The following is a 23,250-nucleotide window of genomic DNA, read 5'->3' on the forward strand; positions in this document are numbered from 1 at the left end:
AGCGGTCTATACAGCTTATGGTGGGTCCCCTGTTTTACAAACTAACATGACATCTTGGTGCGATATACAGCATGTTTCATTACTCATATTGTCAGCTATTGCAGTGACCTGGGATGCCCTTGTGATTCGAGGCCTTTGAGGGGGGGGGGGGGGGGGGGTTCTGCTGTCCCAGTTCGTTCGGCCCCTAGTTTGATGAGGCAACATTTCTAAAGCATTTATGTCTTTTAACCAATTATTTATTTTGCATTTTCATATACTGCAAGTATATCTACAGATTACAAGGTATTATATGTTGTTTTGGATATGAGACATGTTCCAAACAAAATAGGTTTAATCTTGTAGATGTCACCCATATGCAGAGTTCTTCTCTGTTCCCTGAGGAAGGAGTGGAACCACTCTGAAACACATTGGAACAATTAGATTAGTATCTCTGCAGCTTTATTACCTTTATGAAGATACCAACTTCTATGACCAAACACTTATATTGGGTATCCTTATGTCATCTAATTTTCTGATTGTGATGCTTTATTATGACTCTGTATGATGTATTGTATGTCTTTGTGTTATCACCTTTTTTGACAATAAAATTTATACCTAAATACTTCCAGTACTTTTTAAGCCCTTAAAGTCCCAGTGTTATGGGGTCTCTCCTTTTTCCAATTGTTGTCTTGGGGTTGTTTGCTAATAAATCAGGAATTTGTCCCTTCTTTCCTCAGTGTATCAAACTGTTGATTTGGCAACACCTAATGTTGCTATTTTTCTGATGGATTTATTTCGTTTTTGAAGCCTTACAATGGCCTGTTTCACTTGCATGGTCAGCTCCTTTGAACGCATGATGTAGGTTCACAGCAATAGATTCCAAATACCACTCCAGACCTTTTAACTGCTTAATTGACGAAGAAATAATGGAGTAGCCCACACCTGGCCATGAAACAGCTTTTGATTCAACTTCAATTTGCCAAACGTCAGCCACCAAACCTTAAAGACGGAGAGCATCTGCCAAGGGGAGTGGGCCAAAATCCCTCCAGAGATGTGTGCAAACCTGGTGGTCAACTTCAGGAAACGTCTGACCTCTGATTGCCAACAAGGGATTTGCCACCACGTACTAAGTCATGTTTTGTGTAGGGGATCAAATACTTATTTCCCTCATGAACATGCAAATCAGTGCATAATTTGTTAGACATGTATTTCTGTAGAATTTTTTGTTGCTATTCTGTCTTTGTTACAATACACCTACCATTCGATTTTTAGACTGATCATTTCTTTATGAGTGGGCAAACATTCAAAAATCAGCAGGGGATCAAATACATACATATATATACGGTATAGATCTATACAGTGAGGAACAGAAGTATTTGAACACCCTGCGATTTTGCAAGTTCTCCCACTTACAAATCATGGAGGGGTCTAAAATTCACATTGTAGGTGCATTCCCACTCCGAGAGACAGAATTTAAAAAAAAAAAAAAAAAAAATCAGGAAATCACATTGTATGATTTTTAAAGAATTTGTCTTGCACTGCTGAACATAAGTATTTGAACTCCTAAGAAACAGCAAGAATTCTGGCTCTCAAAGACCTGTTACTGTGCCTTTAAAAAGTCCACCTCTACTCCACTCATTTATCTAACTTAGTAGCACCTGTCTGAGCTCTTTAAAGACACCTGTCCACCCCACAGTTAGACGCCAACTACTACCATGGGCAAGACCACAGAGCTGTCAAAAGACACCAGAGACAAAATTGTGGACCTCCATGTTAGATTTCCAGAGTTATGAGAAAACTATTAGTATTTCTAGGTTCTTGTAGATGGTTGTGGGAAGAAATCCTTATGGAAGCCAGTTAAGACTAAACAGTGTGACTTTATTTGATCACACACCAAAAAATACAAAGTCAATAAAAAACAGTAAATTCAGATATATGTAGCTTAATATGAAATAAAAATAAAGAATATAATTTGCTTGTTCCTTGGATATTAGAAGAAAATGTAGTTCCTTTGAATAGCTTAGATAGAAGTTTTGGCCTAGCTTAAAAATTGTCTATGTGCTGTTCTTTGTCCTTTGTTCAAGCATACCATGTGCTGTTCTTTTGTGTAAGTGTCTGAAGTGTAGGTATGTCTGAATAAAGTGAAATGTAAAGAAGATAGGAGCAAACTGACTCTCGTTCCTTGAAAAGCTACATACTTAAAATGCATGAGAAATTAAGTCCTCCCATTAACCTTTGTTTCAAATTCACGGGCTCCTTAAACACTCCCCTAGTCACTCCCAGCCTAACTAAAACATGTGTTACTTATTCAAACCACCAAGTCATTATCATGATTGACATGCATACTATGAAAGAGGTCTCTGAAGTTCTTATATTACATACAGCTGTCTGAATACGTGATTTATGAATACAATTTAAACTCTCAGACTCATTATAAGAATTCAAAATAAGGTATACATTACATAGACTAGGCTTAAAGAAAAAAACATGAATTTAAACCTCTACTGATTACCTAACTCAGACACAAATAATTCACATCTGTGACTACTCAATTTCAAAACCTCGCATTCACATCCAATTAAGAGGGTATTCTCTGCCAGGCATATATCAGAACTTACTAAAGACCGAATTAAAGTTTAGATATGAAAAATTAATTACACTCCACAAGGCTGGAAAGGGCTACGGGGCAATTGCCAAGCAGCTTGGTGAAAATAGATCAACTGTTGGAGCAATTGTTAGAAAATGGAAGAGGCTAAAGACAACTGTCAGCCTCCCTCGGACTGGGGCTCCGTGCAAGATCTCACCTCGTGGGGTATCACTGATAAGAAAGGTGAGGAATCAGCCCAGAATTACAAGGGAGGAGCTGGTCAATGACATGAAGACAGCTGGGACCACAGTTTCAAAGGTCACTGTCGGTTGAACACTACGCCGTCATGGTTTCAAATCATGCATTGCACAGAAAGTTCCCCTGCTCAAGTCATTACATGTCCAGGCCCGTCTGAAGTTTGCCAATAACCATCTGGATGATCCAGAGGAGGCATGGGAGAAAGTCATGTGGTCAGATGAGACCAAAGTAGAACTTTTTACTCTAAAATTCACTCGTCGTGTTTGGAGGAAAAAGGATTGGTTGCATCCCAAGAACACCATCCCTACTGTGAAGCATGGGGGTGATAACATCATGCTTTAGGGGTGCTTTTCTGCGAAGGGGACAGGACAACTGCACTGTATTAAGGCGAAGATGAATGGGGCCATTTATTGTGAGATTTTGAGCAACAACCTCCTTCCCTCAATCAGAGCATTGAAGATGGGTCGTGGCTGGGTCTTCCAACATGACAACGACCCGAAGCACACAGCCAGGATAACCAAGGAGTGGCTCCGTAAGAAGCATATCAAGGTTCTGGAGTGGCCTAGCCAGTCTCCAGACCTAAATCCAATAAAACATCTTTGGAGGGAGCTGAAACTCCGTTTTGCTCAGCGACAGCCCCAAAACCTGACAGATCAAGAGGAGTGATGTGTGGAGGAGTGGGCCAAAATCCCTGTTATAGTGTGTGCAAACCTGGTCAAGAACTACAGGAAACGTTTGACCTCTGTAATTGCAAACAAAGGCTTCTGTACCAAATATTAACACGGATTTTCTCAGGTGTTCAAATACTTATGTTCAGCAGTGCAAGACAAATAAATTCTTTAAAAATCATACAATGTGATTTCCTGAAATTATTTTTTTTTTTTTTTTTTTAATTCTGTCTCTCAGAGTGGGAATGCACCTACAATGTGAATTTCAGACCCCTCCATGATTTCTAAGTGGGAGAACTTAGAAAATCACAGGGTGTTCAAATACTTCTGTTCCTCACTGTATCTATAATCTACATAATCTACACACACACACACACACACACACACACACACACACACACACACACACACACACACACACACACACACACACTTGAAATCACCTTAGTGCGACAACATCTATAAGTTGTTCCTTATAATTATGAGTAGGATCCTTTAACACTATATTCGGCGTCATCTAATAACATCTGCTGTAACTGGAGTGTGTAAAACTCCTTATCCATTACAACACCTCCTCCTTTGTCTGCTGATCACACTATGATGTCATTTCTTTTTTCTAAGCTTTTAATACCTTCTGAAATATAAGTATTTCAAAAGGTATTAAAAGCTTGGTTATTGCACTAAGGTGATTTCTAATAAAGATCTGGTGCCTAGTAGTTTAAGAATTCCGGTTACACATTACCAAAAGTACATAAAAGTTCATTACATTCCCCAGGCCGTCCTATAGTGAACAGCATAGGTTTAGTCACTGCAAGACTGGGGGAATACCTGTACAAGGTCTTGCAGAAGAGCGTTCTAGGTACCAAAGCATACTTGAGGGATACGAAATATCTATTAGAACATCTGGAATTCTTAGAATTAAATGAGAAGAATACATTGTTTGTGACCCCAGAGGTAAACTCTTTGTATACTGTCATCAGTCATGAAGATGCCCTATTGGCCCTTAAAGAGATGACCTTCCCCATATTAATAAAGTATTTTTGGCAAAGTGTGATGGGCCCATAGAACACAGCCCCCTTTGGAGAGGTGGGGAGACCCCTGTCTCAGCTCCCCATATCCCTCATGTGTAAGTCACCCTGTGCCTGATAGGGGTACAGGGTGAAATGTCCTGCTATTGAGTAGACATGTATAGGTGGGGTGTGGGGGTTGTTCATTGTTTAATGCCATGTGGTTGTCTCATTGTTCTATTGTTTACCGCCATCCACGACCTCTTTGTTTCCCGCTCCCTCAACCTCCTAGCGATGACAGAAACCTGGATCCAGGCCACTGACTCTACCTCCCCTGCTGCACTCTCCTACGGAGGTCTCACCTGGACCCACTCACCCAGACCCAACGGACGTAAAGGTGGTGGGGTTGGTCTGCTCCTGTCACCGCAGAGCACCTTCCGAGTCCTCCCAAACCCCCCCTCTCTATCCTTCTCCTCCTTCGAGGCCCACTGCATCCGACTATTCTCCCCAACCCCCCTGAAGATTGCTGTGATATACCGGTCTCCTGGATCCATATCCCGCTTCCTGGATGAATTTTCCTCCTGGCTACCCTTCTTCCTCTCCTCTGAGCTACCCACCATCATCCTTGGGGATTTCAACATCCCTGTCAACCACGACAACCCGGCCACATCCCATCTCCTCCACTTAACCTCCTCCTTTGCACTTGCACAGTGCATACAATCCACCACCCACTCCGACGGTAATATCCTTGATCTCGTCTTCTCCAACCGCTGCGCTCCCCACAACCTCACTAACACCCCCTTCCCTCTCTCTGACCACAACCTGATTACCTTCTCTATCTCCTCGTCCTCCAACGCCTACCCCTCCAAATGTCACACTACTACCAGCCGTAACCTCCGCAACCTTAACCCTGCAGCTGATCAACTCCACGACAGCATCCTCCCCTGTCCTGCCCCGACTTGGCTATGACTGCCTATAACAACGCACTGTCAACAGCCCTTGACTCACTAGCGCCTTTAACCACACGCAACATCAGACCCCGACCGCTCCAGCCCTGGCAGACTGATCACACCAAAACCCTCAAACGACACAGCCGTGCCCTGGAGCGACTATGGCGCAAAACCAAATCCCAACAAGCCTTCACCCGCTACAAATCTGCCTTCCACACCTACACCTCCTCCCTCCAAGCAGCCAAACAAGCCTACTTCCTGACCCTCATTAAGGCCCTCTCCTCCAATCCTCGCCGACTCTTCTCCACCTTCAACTCTCTACTCTCTCCACCCCCACCTCCACCCAGCACCTCACTCACCGCCCTTGAGATTGCCAATCACTTCAAAAACAAGAGATTGACACAATTCGCAAGGACATCTCCGTAACTCACACGCCCTCTCAACCCGTCCCCTCTCACACAGCTACCCTCTCATCCCCCCTCTCCCTCGACATAACCCGCAGGGACTTAGTCACTGCTCAAACTCCCTCCAACCCCGTTCTCCCTCACTCAGCTACCCCCTCATCACCCCTCTCCCACGGCCCCACCACTGCTCTGCCCTCCACTTCCACCCCACCCTACATTCCTCATACTGAAGCACCCTCAACACTCTGCACCTTTGACCTTACTACCATCGAGGAAGTCTCCAAGGTCCTCTCTGATGCCCGCCTCCACCTGCCCCCTCGACCCTATCCCCTCAACTCCTACAACCTCCTTCCCCCTCCATCCTACGCTCCCTCACCCACATCTTTAATCTCTCCCTCTCCTCCGGCACTTTCCCCTCCCCTCTGAAGCATGCACACATCACCCCCACACTTAAAAAGCCCTCTCTGGACCCCAATGACCCGAACAACCTCAGACCCATCTCCCTGCTCCCATTCACATCCAAACTCCTCGAGCGCCTAGTCTACACCCGCCTAAGCTCTCACCCCAACGACAACAACCTCCTCGATTCCCTACAGTCTGGCTTCCGTCCCCTACTCTCCACCGAAACTGCCTTACTCAAACTCTCAAACGACCTGCTAACCGCCAAAGCTAATGGCCACTATTCAGTGCTCCTACTCCTTGACCTCTCCGCGGCCTTCGACACAGTCGACCACCCCCTCCTCCTCAAAAAACTACACTCCCTCGGCCTCAGAGACTCTGCTCTCTCCTGGCTCAACGCTCTTTCAGCGTTACCTATAATGCTACCACTTCCCCCTCACTCCCCCTCTCTGTTGGGGTCCCTCAAGGCTCAGTCCTCGGGCCCCTTCATCTACACCTTTACCCTTGGCCAACTCATACACTCTCACGGCTTCAACTACCACCTATATGCCGACGACACACAATTCTCTCAACCCCCCACCTCACCCCCTCAGTCTCCGCCCGAATCACACACCTACTGAGCGACATATCAGACTGGATGTCGCTCCACTTCCTTAAACTGAACCTCTCCAAAACCGAGTTTTTTGTCTTCCCCCCAGCCCGGACACAACCCCCCCCATTGACTTCATCATGTCCAACACCACCACCATCAAACCCGCCCCGCAGGCCAGAGTACTTTGTGTCATTCTGGACTCCAACCTATCCTTCCAGCCCCAAGTCCAACCTTTAAAAAACTCATGCAGACTCCACCTCCGCAACATCGCCAAAATAAGCACGTTTCTAACCCCAGAAACCACTAAAGCTCATCCACTCCCTCATCATATCACGACTCGATAACTGCAACTCCCTTCTTATTGGCCTGCCTTGCCGCTGGCTATCCCGGCTTCAGTCGATCTTGAATACGGCTGCCAGACTCATTCACCTTTCCAACCGCTCCATTTCAGCCACCCCCCTCTGCCAATCCCTCCACTGGCTTCCAGTTGCGCAACGGATCACATTCAAAATCCTAACACTGATGTACAAAGCTGTCCACCATACTGCCCCGAACTACATCACTGACCTAATATCCAAGTACCACCCAGCACGCACACTCCGCTCCTCACAAGACCTCCTTCTCGCTAGTTCCCTGGTCTGCTCCTCCCATGCCCGCCTCCAGGGTGTCACCCATCCTCTGGAACTCCCTGCCCCAACCCATCAGATTATCACCTATTCTCCTCTCCTTTAGGCGCACCCTGAAAACCCACCTCTTCAGGGAAGCCTACCCCACCACCTGCTAACTTGCCGACCTCCACCACTCTTCCTACCACTCCGTCCCCCACAGCTTTCTCCTCAAGTGCCACCATCCCCTCCCTCCTAGATTGTAAGCTCGATCCCCTCAGGTTTTGCATTGTATGGGTATTGTTCTGTCACATGTTCTGTCCCCCTTTGTAATGTACAGCGCTGAGCGAACTATTGGCGCTTTATAAATACTGTATAATTATAATAGTGTGTCTGGTTTGGGAGCAAACTATTATGGGATGGGTTTATGTGTATTGGCTTGGTAGGGGGGGTGTTCACAGCAGCCCTCCTGATGGAAGTGTCTGCTGTTTGTCTCTTGTTACTAAATGTATTGCCTCGCCCCTGTGTATATCTTATATGTGTTAAAATAAAGCAGTCCATTTCCTGTTTTAATACAAGTCTGGTGCTGTTTCGTCTTGTATGGCCAGCGGTGGTGTCCGTGGATCTGTGTTCGGACAGGGAAGTGGGAGTCTAATGGAAATACCCTAGTGCGGTCGGGGTCCGGTTCCGTTACATTGGTGGCAAGCGGTGGGATTGTGCTTCCAATCTGTGAACATGTCCAAACCACCATCGGGATTCAAGATGAGGAAAAGAGACGTCAGTCACCCCAGTGGAGATATGGACCTGGCATCAGAGTTCCCAAGGCTGCTGCAGATCGTTCTTGCAGCACACCCCAGGACTGTGTCTGCTGATCAATACCTGGAGCTCAGGCAGCAGATTTGGGTGCTGCTGTGGAGTAGAGCCCTCCACGTTGCTGGTATGTACAAAGGCAAGTGCTATCCAACACCAGGGGAACAGGCCAGCGGATGTTACGGATGCCATTCCTGGGAGAGAGACCCCAGGAGCAATGGGTGACTGAGTTGGACAGGCTGGTCCAGCAGGAGATAGAGCTGGACAACAGATATCGGGCTCTGCAATGGTATGCAGAGCAGAAATATTTAGGGGTAACAACAGAATGCTCTCCAGTGGGATATGACTTTGGTGGCCCTGGATTGCTGTCGGAGAGCCTTACAGATCTTTTAGTGTTTGGCGATGGAGAACCTACCCTTGAGGACCTGCGAGAAGACAGAGGCTATGTTCGGTCCCACAGGGGTCTCAGAGCTTGAACCAGACCTGGAATACCTGCTGAAGAAAGAACAGCATCTGGAAAGGGCATACAGGCAACTGCTGAAACATGTTAAGCAGCATGCCCAAGAATCGGCAGTGGAAATTCCAGAGATTGCCATCCCCAAACCTGAAGTGCTGACAAAAGGGCAGAGCTCTGCTAGCCTCTGCCCAGCACTGGTAACATCTTCTGAGTTCCACGGACAGGAAATGGTGAACCCCTATCCCCAGACACCAGTTCCAGAGACTGGGGATTTGATTGACTTTTCTGCTGAGGAGGAACCAGCCAGCAAGCCTACAGCAGAAGAGCTGGCAACCGGGCCAAACATTGCTGAACTCTACCCAGTACCAACAGCTTCAGTCTCCCTGAGAGAAAAGGTAGACGGCCTTTCTTCTACACCACTGACAGGGACATGGGATTTCCTGCCAGCAGCATCTTTGGGAGGTAGAAGAAACCTCTCCAGCTGAAGCGCTGACAACCGGACAGAGGGTCCAGGACCTCTGCCCCACACCTGCGGTCATTTCACAGGCCCAGGGGGAGAAGGGAGAGGAGATTGTCAGCCAGAGGGGAGGAAACAGTCTTCCCTCCCAAGCCAGGATCTGTGCACCTGGGGGACAGTGACAGAGGAATGCCATCCCAGCAGCAGATCCACAGTCTGGGAGAGGAGGAAGACAGCCCCCCTGCCCTACGGTTAGCCGGAGCAGATGTGGGGTCCCCAGCAGAAGTGCTGGCACCATGGCAGAGCGCCGCTGGCCTCTTCCTAGCAACTACAGTCACCACCTGGATACCCCAGGGATGTTGGGCAGTCGGCCCAGATCCCCAACAGCATGATGGAGTCGGCCCAGCCACCCTGTCTTCTCTCCAGCTGCTGAGAGGACTTCAGGGAGAAGGACCAGCCCATACTTCTCCCCAGCGGCAGGTATGTTCTACGAGAGAGGCAGAGGTTGGCTGGGTGAGTAATGCTTTGTGTGGGACAATTTGTTTGGGATACTGTGTGGGTGCTGTCATTGGGGGACTGGAAGTACAGACTAACTTCGAAGTCCATCCGTCTGGGATTTACTCCTGCGTTAGTCTCCTGCCGATAGGAGAGATATGTGACTGGAGTCACTTTGGGTGGGGGGCCATGGAACACAGCCCCCTTTGGAGAGGTGGGGAGACCCCTGTCTCAGCTCCCCATATCCCTCTTATGTGTACATCACCCTGTGCCTGTTAGGGGTACAGGGTGAAATGTCTACTCCATAGCAGGACATGTATAGGTGGGGTGTGGGGGTTCATTGTTTAATGCCATGTGGTTGTCCCATTGTGTGTCTGGCTGGGGAGCAAACTATTATGGGATGTATGTGTTTGTGTATTGGCTTGGTGGCGGGGAGGGGGGGGGGTGTTCCCAGCAGCCCTCCTGATGGGAGTGTCTGCTGTGTGCCTCATTACTAAATGTATTGCCCCACCCTGTGTATATATCTTGTATCTGTGTTAAAATAAAGCAGTCTATTTCCTGTTTTAACCACAAGTCTGGTGCTGTTTCATCTTGTATGGCCAGCGGTGGTGTCCGTGGATCTGTGTTCGGGCAGGGAAGCGGGAGTCTAACGGAAATACCCTAGTGCGGTCGGGGTCTGGTTCCATTAAACAAAGCCTTAGAATTTTGCCTCTCAGTTATTTTTGGTGTGACAACACTTTACCAACACAGTGGTGTAGCCATGGGAGAAAAATTTGCTCCCACTTTGACCAACATTTTCATGGCTGAATGGGAGGATAGAGTAATCTTCCATCATTATCCACAAGAGTTGTTTTACAAAAGATATAGATGATCTTATCATTTGGGAAGGATCTGAGTCTTCTTTACATACTTTCATGACCAAGCTGAATGACAATAATAAATCTATTAAATTGGATTACCAACTGAGTAATGATACTATCAATTTTCTTGATGTCACAATACAACAAGTTAATAGGGTTACCACTAAGGTATATTTCAAGCCAACAGACAGGAATTGTTACTTATCAAATCAGGAGTGACCACCATCCGGCGTGGCTTATAAATATACCTAGGAGGGCAATTTATGAGAGTCAGGAGAAATTGCACTTTAGAGGAGGATTACATCATGCAATCAAAGGTCATCAAAAACCGATTTCCACAAAAAAGGGTACGCTGAGGAATTTTTGGAACATAATATACAGTAAGTGTTGAATATCCCCAGATCTTCTAAGTAATAAAATAAAGGAGAATGATAAACACACACCAATGAAATTTTCTAGCCAGTTTTCAATTCTCAATATAAAGAAATAGAAAAAAAATAGAATATATGTTTCAGAAAACCTGGCATGTACTTTTGATGGGCAAAGTGTTAGGTCCAGTCATACCGGCATAGCCCAGATTCATCTATAGGAGAGCACCTAATGTGGGGGAAAGGATAGTTAAAAAGGTTTTGGATGCTCCAAAAACTGTTTCTATGTTTCCCTCCAAAAGGGGATTTAATGCTTGTAAAAAGTGCAAAGTATGTCGAACAGCTGTTGGAAAGGAAACTAAACGTCAGTCTCTCACTACAGTTAAACGAGTTTAAAATACTGGAATTAATCACGTGACACCACTTATGTGGTGTATGCTATTACATTACCCTTGTAATCTCATTTACATAGGTCGAACTAAGAGACCTCTTAAGGTGAGAACTGCGGAAAATATAAAAAAAAAATTAAAAAAAATAAAAATGTCTCAGATCATTTTGCAAAGTTTCATCATAGGAATCCCAAGGTATTCCGATTTTGGGGAGTAGATTGGGTTTCTCCAAATTGGAGGGGATCCAACAGAATTAGGGATTTGTCTCAGAGGGAGACTAAATGGATTCACTTACTCCAGTCAATAGTACTGAGAGTGCTTAATGTAGAAGTAGATATTATCTGCTTTATCAGTGATGTTTAGGAATATTTTAGGTTAATTATTTTAATTTAATATATATTTATTTTCAGAAATTCGATTTTTTTTTTTTTTTTTTTTTTTTTTTTTTTTTTTAGGCATCATGTATAGAGTTGCTATGGTGATCCATTTGTTTATATTTATGTTTATTTAGTTGTTACATACAATTTAAGAATACATTGTTTACGGGGGCGTGTCCAAGATGGCGACTGGAGCGGCCGCATAATCCGGAGCTCCGGCGCCTCAGAGTATAATCCGCTGCCATCCTAGCAGCAGCGGACTCCAGCGGGGCAGATTGCTGGTGTCCCCCGTGTCTGGGAGAGGGGTTCCTGGCAGTATTGCCTCCCTCCACGGTGGTGTATGCGGCCTGGTGCGGCTGCACGATCCGGGCTCCAGCGCCTCGGACCTGCATCCGCTGCCATCCGGGCGGCTGAGGATTGCCTGGATGACATCAGAGGCACCCTCAACATCCCTTGAGTCTGGGAGAGGGGCACCTTGCTATATTGCCGCTCTCCGTGGTATCTGAAGTCTGCGGCCTGGTGCGGCCTGCTCCATCCGCGTGGATATCCTCCCATCTGGGCCACAGTGAGTACAAGAAGTGAGGGGTCAGGCGGGTATTGGCCATCGGATCCCCCTCTGGCAATCCTAGGACTGGGGCCCCCGTTCATCGTCCGTGAAACCACCTCTCTGTGGCCACAGCCCCCATTGGGATTCGAAGCCTATCGAGGCCTATATATTGCCTTCGGTGGGGTGACAGGGCCCCCTGTGTCTGTCCTGGCGGACCCTAAGATAGTCATCGGGGGACTTTCGTTCCGCAGGGGCCCCTCATCCCTCTCCAACCCGGTGGTGAGAGTTGCAGCCAGCATCTGATTCCTGCACCTTATTAATGGAGTATACTACAACCTATGTCCACTCTAAATCTCCACGGTCCGCTAATTATTTTTGCAATATAACATTTTTGCGAATAAGCTTGATAGCCTCAATGTAACTATAACCCTAACCTGTTTCGGGCGTTATAGGTCTCCTGGGGTTATCTCCCTTGGCTATCCACTTTTCAGTTGATCACCCCCAGGAGACTTTCTGTATGCCGTCCACCAAGAAAAAAAAGGGGACAAGCTCAAAAGTCCCTTACGACATACCTACTTAAAACACATGAGATTTGCAGCATGTCTCAGGATAGCGCAGAACAAGCATCCCCATCCGATCCCATTCAGGATATCGTAGCTCACCCATCAGCTCTGGACAGTGATTGCGCACAGCAACTTAGAAAGGGGGACTTGGAATCTTGTTTGGAAACTATGTACACTAAGCTGGCCGCTAAATTCCAATCAGAACTCCACAAGAGCACAAATGTCCTCTCTCAGGAAATAGCCACATTGGGCTCCAGAACCGACCACTTAGAAACCAAACACGATGAACTCAGCCTGGCTTATGGTGAACTTTCCAGAGATCACGATCATTTACAAATGGCCTTTGCACAATTACAGGCACAGGTTGAGGACCTTGATAATCGCAACCGCAGGAATTAGCGAGTCAGGGGTATCCCGGAGTCAACGTCTGATCTTTTACAAACTATAACCAAGCTATTCAAGTCACTCCTTCCGGATCATGATCCTAGGTCCTTTGCTTGTGATCGTATTCATAGAGCCTTGCGCCCCAAACCACCTAAAGACAAACCGCCTAGAGACATTATTCTATGTATGAAAGATTTCCTGACCAAAGAAACATACTTAGAGCTGCTCGCAATACCCCAACGATCACCTTCAAAGGTTCGGTTTTACAAATCTTTCCAGATGTCTCTCCGGCTACGTTGGAGAAACGTAGAAAACTGAAAGAAATTATAACTGCCCTCTTCTCAGCTCGTATCCACTATAAATGGGGCTTTCCTTTCAAGTTGATAGTTCCACATAATGAGAGCACATATATAGCTACATCCCTTCCCGAGGGTAGAGAAATCTTAGCCAAATTGGGTCTAGCGGATGCTCCATCACCTCAACGTCCACCTTCCACCCCTCGAATCTCTCCCATCTGGCATACTCCATCTCCACGAAGGGATAGAAGGAGAGTCCGACAAGAACCGGGTTGACAAGACCATGTCCACTTGCATATTACCTACTGTTTTGATAGTTCTTTGTAGGACGCTGCAACCTGTTACAAGTTTATACATCATTATCTTTGATTTAATACTTAGCTGCTCGAACGTGTAAAAATTTAGCATAAGTCTTCAGACCCTCTATTTGCTGCCCATATGTTTATAGAAGTTTCAGACAAGTGCCCCGCCCTGCCACCTGGCGTGGTTGGAGATGTCGCCGCCTTGTTGAGGGGTGCCATCTCCGCTTCCCATAATTTAAGGTGGCGGGGGATGGGCCCGTCTGACCCTTTGATCTATTTTTCTATTTTTTCGGGGAGGGCATTTAGTCCACCTGATCCACAATTCACTATGACTGAGACAGGAATTGGTATACAAGGATTTTGCTCATTTGTATTTTTTACATCCTTAGGCTGTGAATTTTGGTGGTCACTACTGAGATATTTCTGAGTTTCCTGGGAAATATGTTTCTCAAAGATATCTGGATGCGTTAAAGTTTAACAAGGGTCTTTGGACCCTCTTAATATCGCCCACTAATTCATGGTATTAAAACTCTTGAACACGTTACCCCACCCTGCCACCTGACATGGCCGGACATGCTACCGCCCGATTGTTGGGTGGCGGCTCAGTTTCCCATGTTTTACGGAGACGGGGTTCGGGCCCATTTGGCCCTTTGATGTTTAAATGTTTTGTCTTTTCAGGTACGGCAAATTGCCCACCTGATCCATGTTTTATAGCTATTCTAACTGTAGGAGCTATTAAAGCTTCACCTTTACTGTTTTTTTGTCTTTTCTCTTTTCAAAGCTTTAGTACATGATATTGGTTTTGTGCCGGTTTGTGGATATCGTGACCCCCATACTGGGGTCTGGATGTCCCCTAGATCGGTACTAGTGCCTATAACTATATCTGATGTGGATTTACAGGTTCTTATGTCTAGCCAAACAATTCTAGAAGATGATTTTTCAATCTGTATTTTTATGCTGATAGTTATAATGTTTGTATACTATTATTATACAGTATTTATAAAGCGCCAATGGTTCGCTCAGCGCTGTACATTACAAAGGGGGACAGAACAATACCAATACAATGCAAAACATGAGGGGATCGAGGACCCTGCTCTTTCGAGCTTACAATCTAGGAGGGAGGGGATGGTGGAACAGGAAGAGATAGCTGTGGGGGATGGAGTGGTAGGAAGAGTGGAGGAGGTCGGCAAGTTAGCAGGGGGTGGGGTAGGCTTCCCTGAAGAGATGGGTTTTCAGGGTGCGCCTAAAGGAGAGGAGAGTAGGTGATAATCTGATGGGTTGGGGCAGGGAGTTCCAGAGGATGGGTGACACCCTGGAGAAGTCCTGGAGGCGGGCATGGGAGGAGGAGACCAGGGAACTAGAGAGAAGGAGGTCTTGTGAGGAGCGGAGTGTGCGTGCTGGGCGGTACTTGGATATTAGGTCAGTGATGTAGTACGGGGCAGTATGGCGGACAGCTTTGTACGTCAGTGTTAGGATTTTGAATTTGATCCGTTGCGCAAATCGGAAGCCAGTGGAGGGATTGGCAGAGGGGGGTGGCGGAAATGGAGCGGTTGGAAAGGTGAATGAGTCTGGCAGCCGTATTCAAGATCGACTGAAGCAGGGATAGCCAGCGGCGAGGCAGGCCAGTGAGGGAGTTGCAGTAGTCGATTCGTGATATGATGAGGGAGTGGATGAGCTGTTTAGTGGTTTCTGGGGTTAGGAACATGCGTATTTTGGCCATGTTGCGGAGGTGGAGTCTGCATGAGTTTGTTAAAGATTGGACTTGGGGCTGGAAGGATAGGTTGGAGTCCATAATGACACCAAGTACTCTGGCCTCCGGGGTGGGTTTGATGGTGGCGTTGTTGGATGTGACGGAGAAGTCAATGGAGGGTTGTGTCCGGGCACGGGGGAAGACAAGAAACTCGGTTTCAATGTAATTCAATGTATTTCACATAATGTCCAGGGTTTCAATTCACCAAACAAGCGCAAAACGGCTTTTCTTCAATATAAGCGACTAGGGGCTAAAATTATTCTATTAGAGGAAACACATTTTGCAGCCGCAAAACATCCGACATACTTTCATAAATCCTATAAGCAGGGGTATTATACTTTACATTCCTCTAAAAGTAGAGGAGTAGCCATTTTTCTACATAATTCATTCCCCTTTGAGGTTCAACATGTGTATCGTGATCCGGACAGCAGGTTTATCATTCTTAAAAGGCATCCTCTCAGGTCGTGAACTAACGATTGCTAATATCTATGCACCGAATTCGGCACAAGCTTCCTTTTTTTCTAAATTCTTTGGTGTTCTGGATAGGTTTTTGTCCCCCCATCTATTGGTGGGCAGTGATTTTAACCTAGTAGCAAACCCTCTTTTGGAACCGGAGCTCCTCCTCGCAATCTCCCAGGCTTTTCCAAAATCTCTTACTAAAAAGCTAGATGCCCTCCAGTTGGTGGACACCTGGAGGGCACATAATGCGGGAGCCAGGGATTATTCATTTTATTCTCACCCACATGACTCTTATGCTAGATTAGACTATATCTATTGTACCCCTATTTTACTAGCTAATTCTAGGAAAGCTTGTATTCACTTGAGCCCCTGGTTGGATCACAATATTATGGCCCGATCTATCACGTTTATAGGCTTGGCACCGACCCCCCTACTCTTGGAGACTTAATGACTCTATGCTTACTGATATTGACTATCGCCAAGAGGTGGTTACATCCATTCAGGAATATTTTCAGTCTAACTCTACTCCTGATATCTCCAGCCACACTATGGGTAGCTCATAAGGCGGTTCTACATGGCCACCTTATCTCTATGGCTTCAACTAGAAATAGAAAGCGATGGCAGCAAATTCTACAACTTACCCGAGAATTAGAAACATTATAGAAGCCATATTGCTAATCCATCTCTTCTTAATAAACGATTATTATCTCAGAAGCGTTTGGAATTGAATGCTCTGCTTTCCCAAAAGACTGAAAAGGCTCTCCGCTGGTCGAAGGCCTCGTTCTTGTTACATAGCAACTCGGCATCCACTATGTTTGCAAGGAAATTGAATCACTCTACACCCCCCCACATATTTATAAATTACGCACTAAATCAGGCGCTATCTCATCTCTACCTCAAGAAGTTTTGGGTGTTTTTGAAAACTTTTATTCTAATCTATTAGCTCCTCCACAGTCGAATTCTGTTCCATCTTCCGACTCACGGTTGGATTCTATACCCCTCCCTACTCTCACACCCTCTCAGATAGCCTCTCTTAATGCCCCCTGTACTTTGGAAGAAATAACCTGTGCGATTAGCACGCTAAAAAGTTCTACTGCACCGGGTCCTGATGGATTCACCGCTAGTTATTATAAACATTTTGCCTCTACATTGGCTCCCTATTTGAGAACTTTATTTAATGATGTTTTGCAGGGGGGTAAGTTCACGGAGGAGATGCTGTTGGCCAATATGTCTTTAATACCCAAACCGCAGAAAGACCACCATTTACCACAAAACTATAGACCAATTTCAGTGATGAATGATCTGAAAATATTTAGCTGTATTTTGGCAGACAGGTTGGCCCCTATCATTTCTTCTTTGGTCTCTCCGGACCAATCAGGTTTTATTCCAGACAGATTTATTACTGATAACATTCCCCTCACCCTAAATGTTATTCAATATGCTAATTTACATTCTAAAGAGGTTCTGTTGAGTCTAGATATAAACAAGGTTTTTGACAGTGTTCTTTGGCCCTATTTATTTTCCTTGCTACAGAAAATGGGTTTTAGTGGCGAGTTTTTGGCTGGTATACACGCTTTATACAACTCCCCTAAAACGAGAATAAGGCTTCCTGGCTGTAATTCAGATTTTTTTACATTGGGTAGAGGTACCCGTCAAGGCTGTCCTCTTTCACCCCTTTTATTTGCGCTGGTGTTGGAACCTTTGGCAATAGCAATTAGATCACATCCGGATATTTCTGGCTATCCATTATTAGTTTCACATTTCAAAATATGCATGTATGCTGATGATGTAATGCTTTTCCTTACCAATCCATTAATTTCATTGCCTAATTTATGTGCCGTATTGAACGATTTTGCTATAGCATCAGGTCTTACTGTCAATTTTACCAAATCGGTGGTTATGCCTGTTGGTGTTCCTGATTCCCTAAGTGCATCTCTCCGTAGCTCTTTTCCATTTCGTTGGGTCACAGATCGGATTTCCTACTTGGGTATTAATCTCACTCCTAGATACTCGGATATGTTTGCAGCTAATTATCCACCATGTGTATCACGTCTCTCTACTCTATTGAAGATTTGACATGGTTACCCTATTTCTTTTTTAGGTAGAGTCACGGCGGTTAAAATTAATATTCTGCCTAAACTACTATATCTTTTTAGAGCACTTCCAGTTCTGGTCTCAAAAATGTTTTTGGATCACTTTCAGCGAACTATTAAAAATTTTATCTGGGGTAATAAACGTCCACGTTTTACTTCGTCTGTTTTGTACCGCTCGCAACGGATAGGAGGTTTCGGTCTTCCCAATTTTTGGCTATATTATCTCTCAGCTCATTTTGCGCAGCTATCACAATGGGCAACTGTTAATTCCCAGATCCCCTGGATCAAGTTTGAATCCCCATCTATACGCCCATTTTACTTACCGGGTATATTGTGGTCTAAAATCTCCCCTTGATCGTTTACTTTTCATAACTCCATAGTGACCCATTCACTGACACTTTGGTCCAAATACAAATTTAAATTGAATCTGGTCTCTTCTATTCCCCCAGATGTTTCATTTTTTGGCGATCCTACTTTTGTTGTAGCTTTTAGAGGAAAAATCGTTCAATCGTTACGTTGGTGGTATGATCGATCTTTTATTAGATTACCTGATTTTCAAAGGAGGAGGATCTTATATTACTTTTGATATGCTGCGCGTGTTTTTTGATATTCCTCTTCAAGAGTACCATTGTTACCAACAGATTAGACATTTTTTTAATTCACATTTTGTAATTCACGTATCAGCTGGGATTCTCCTAGGGGAATGGGTCTGATTTCTGATCTTTATCACCAATCTTTGATCTGTCTCGCATACATCCCCTTTATATAGACAAAAATGGGAGGAGGATAGCGGTATCACTTTTTCAGATGAGGATTGGGATTCCATGGTGGATAACATATGTAAGTGTTCTAGATCTCTTTCTGTTCGCGAGACTGCCCTCAAGGTTCTAACCCGATGGTACTATACCCCATCAAGACTACATGTATTGTTCCCACAAACATCCCCTTTGTGTTTCCAGGGCTGTGGCCTCACAGGTACATTGGTTCATATATTTTGGGATTGCCCGACCATATCTTTGATTTGGCGCAAGATATCTGAGGTGGCTACCTCACTGGCGAGTATCCCGGTACGATTGTCTATACAGACCTGTTTATTGGGGGCTCTTATCCCGGGGATCTCTGATGCCACTATGAGACCGATACATACTATTTGTATTGCCACTTTATGGGCTATTGCCTTACATTGGAAGTCCAATGCTGTACCATTGGCCTCTGTTTTACACAGGGTTGATGCAGTGATGCTCATGGAACTTATTCATTATACCTTACTGGATAAGATGCACTTATTTGATAAAAAAATGGGAATCATGGAGGGATTATAGACATTTATTGCATGATTAACATTTCAAGTGAAGATTGACTGCCATATACTGCTGATAGATGTATCATTCAACCTACTTTATTGTCTACATATTTCATGTACTTGCAATCTATTCTTTTCTATTTCTTCTTTTTTTTTTAATGTTAATATACTTTTCTGTAGTGTATTTTTCAAAAGTGCCTTGTTTTTACTGTAAGTATCATTTGAAAATGTACTGTTGTTTTACAGTCTACTTTTGCAAAATAAATCAGTTTGTAAACAAAGAATGTTTAACAAACAAACAAACAAAGATGTTTAAATATGTCTCTGATGGGCATAGTAAGCCCAGTTATGTATATTTTAATTTTATTTTCATATATGTTTTTTAATTATGCGTATTTTATACAAAATAAATTATTTTTATATTTATCATTATTGTGTATTGCCCTTTAAGTTTATACATGGAGCCTGTGTGTTGCCAATAGTTTACATCACTTCCTGCGAGATGTAAGTAGACTAATTAAGAAGGATTAATCATCTGGTGATTCTAATTATTGTCCTCCGATTTAAGTGCTAAGTGACCTCACAGTCACCCCTATAAGTAGGTCAGGAAATGAAGAAACGTGTCAGAGTGACGGTGTGGTAAACCGGAAACTACGCAGGTCCGTAACTGGAAGTGACACGATAAGTGTCCAATAGTTCCGGAGGTGGTGAGAGCACCAAGCGATTCCCGCTGTTTACTACAATGTGTAAAATTAAAACAAGCCCATAATGGTGGTAGTACACCATTATGGGCTTGTTTTAGTTGTACACATTGTAAGTGCAATATAGCGATATATCTTGGGTACTACACCATTGGAGCGGGTCTTGTTCTCTTTTTTCACGATATGGTGGAGCATGGAGTAATAATGGAGTGGATATTTGTGTAACATTGGCATTTGATTGTTGAATGAGCCAAGTTTGGGAACTCCCAGTACTTACCAGTTGAAGTCCTCTTCTGTATTCTACATACCGAAGGCAGGGGACATTAAAACACTGGTGAGTGCACACCTGGAGGGGCGGCGCACTGTGACCACTGTCTTTTTTTTTTTTTAACACTATCATTTTCATCACTGGAGACATTTTTATCACTGGATTTGCTTTTCTCACTATTTTGTGTTGATCTGAACACTTGGTTTTTTGTCACTGCAATTTTATTTTTTTTGTCACTTAAATATATTTTGAGTATATATGATAAGTTTGGGATGGCATGTTTATATTTCAATTTTTATTTTTTTTATAAGTTTGGCATTGTGAAGTGTGTGCACCACTTTTCCACAAATTCACTGTCTTTATATTCATTTTGATTGTATAGTGGCAGAAAAGGATTTGTATCATTTACACATAATTTAGTTATAATTTTACATCTAGCACCATTTAGTGACATTGGCAGTTTCACTGGTCACACTAAGATTTAGGTTAAAATCCCTCACACTTACCCAGGTCCTCACTCAATCCAGCGCAGGACCCATCTGCAGCAGCTCTATCCTCTTCTCCCCACTCTCACAGGCTATGCTGAGAGCAGCGGGAGCCACTAGTTCCCACTGCTGTCAGTCAAATCCTCTGACAAGGGAGCAGACAGACAATGGACACAGCACAGCTCTTTATCAAGTAGGCAGGTGTAGCAGATTCCTATGATAGCACACCAGGAATGGAGCCAGGAGCACCGGAGGGGGACCTGAGAAGAGATTCAGAGCCACTCTGTCCAGATAAGTATAAACCCGTTATTTATAAAGAAAAAAAAAAAAATTTTAATCTGAATTTTTCCATTACACCCTGCAGTTTACCATTAAAAGGGCCACATCCCTACTTTGGAGATCGTTCTCTTTATGCTTGCATAAATATATCCTTAAAAGATAAATGCATTAAAAAAAACTACCTTATGACAATCCAACAGGCTTCTTGCCACAGATCTGGCGTTATTTCGTCATCATCTTCATCATACTGCATATCTAGCAAAGCAAATTACATTTGAACAGATTTTTTTCAGCAAGCACATAATACCAAAAAGAATACAATTTACATACTAAAAACACGCCGCTTAACATTGTGAAATGAGCTCCCGCGGACTGCCTTACCTTCGTCTGCATCGTACATTATAGCAAGCCTTAAGCGTTTCTAAACACAAAAAGAAACCACACCGAACACGCAACAGAAGCACGCTCTAGTACAAACCCATTTCCTCTTCCGGGTTAGGTGGATTAACGTGTATGGTGGGGGGTGGAGCTACAGCGTGGTTAATTTATATTAGCATAATTTACTAAAATAAAGCAGGATGGAATTTTAAATTGAATTATCGTCTATTTTTGGGGCAGTTCATGGATATTTTGAAATAAATCAACTATTATTAAATATGTCAAAAACTCGATGATGTAGCGTATCTGTTGTTTTTGCAGCGCCATCTGTAACATCAAAACCTATCCCGTGAAGATGTGTACCCTTTACAGCAACTGCGCATGCGTCTTATACATATTTACGGGATACAGCTCTTAATTGTCACACCTTCTATTGGAGCATACTTGTTTAATAAATTATTAGAAACCTATGTGCGTATACGCTAAATTCAAAGCTTTTGTGGATTTTTTTTTTATTCTTTAGTTATAACTTGCCTAATAGCAAAGATATGAAATCTGCTACACAGAGACGTTTACCAGGACATTCTATAAGGAATGGAATACTTTAACAGGGCAGTGGAATTCCCATAGACAACAATTAAAGAAAAGGGAATGCCCAAAAAGAATAATGGAAAACAAAACATGAACTCATTTACAGGCAAATCTGAGAAATATAGCAATTTCAGCATTTCAAAAAGTGTTACCCAAGTAGAGTAGCATTTTGTAAAATTGAACAAAATAATAATAGGTCTGCGTGGTATATTAAGCCACCACACCCCTGCATATGAAAAAACAATCAAAAGAAAGTTTAAAGAATTGGGATTTTATAGATGCTGATACAGTCTCTCAGAGAAATGACAACCATATTTATAAAACAAACAGCTTTTATTGTACAAATAGTTTAAAAGTATTTGTGGGATATTAACTAGAGATGAGCGAATCGAACATGACGAAGTGGAATTCGTTTCGAAGATTAGGAAATATTCGATTCGCGCCGAATCCGAAAATTAGCAAACTTCGGATGCACGAATCGAATTTTCCCAAAAATGGCGGCGACATGTGTGGCGACGGAGCGGGGATCTCTGGGAAGGCGCGCAGACAAGGTGCGCTGACCCATAATGCATTCATTCATGACATGTGATCGCATTAGCCAATCAGCAGCCAGCCAGCCAGCACTGTGTAATGGTGGAGCTATAAATCGCGGCCATCTTAGAATTCTCCATTAGCCTCCGGTCATTCAAGAGAGACAGACCTCTGTGTATTAGGGAGAGAGTTAGGGCCAAAGAGACTTTAGGGCCACAGAATCGTTACTTAGGGACACAGAATCGTTACTTAGGGACACAGAATCGTTACTCAGGGACACAGAATTGTTACTCAGGGACAGACACAGAATTGTTACTCAGGGACACAGAATTGTTACTGAGGGACACAGAATCGTTACTGAGGGACACAGAATTGTTACTGAGGGACACAGAATTGTTACTCAGGGACACAGAATTGTTACTCAGGGACAGACACAGAATTGTTACTCAGGGACACAGAATTGTTACTCAGGGACACAGAATTGTTACTCAGGGACACAGAATTGTTACTGAGGGACACAGAATCGTTACTTAGGGGCACAGAATTGTTACTCAGGGACACAGAATTGTTACTCAGGGACACAGAATCGTTACTCGGGGACACAGAATCGTTACTCGGGGACACAGAATCGTTACTCGGGGACACAGAATTGTTACTC

At 44.2% G+C, this 23,250-nt stretch overlaps 1 long non-coding RNA gene across 1 annotated transcript; it reads right to left on the bottom strand.

Annotated features, from left to right (window-relative positions):
• Nucleotides 1-214: 214 nt before the first annotated feature.
• LOC149444182 (uncharacterized) lies at nucleotides 215-21,615 on the bottom strand. The gene is made up of 3 exons (XR_016306548.1): nucleotides 21,474-21,615; nucleotides 21,275-21,347; nucleotides 215-397 (listed from the first exon to the last, which is right to left on the bottom strand). It is a non-coding gene; the product is annotated as an uncharacterized LOC149444182 (long non-coding RNA).
• Nucleotides 21,616-23,250: the final 1,635 nt, after the last annotated feature.

The sequence above is a fragment of the Staurois parvus genome, unplaced genomic scaffold (genome assembly GCF_062004578.1).
Source record: "Staurois parvus isolate SC_StPar_1 unplaced genomic scaffold, SC_StPar_1.0 ptg000805l, whole genome shotgun sequence".
Classification (NCBI taxonomy): domain Eukaryota; kingdom Metazoa; phylum Chordata; class Amphibia; order Anura; family Ranidae; genus Staurois; species Staurois parvus.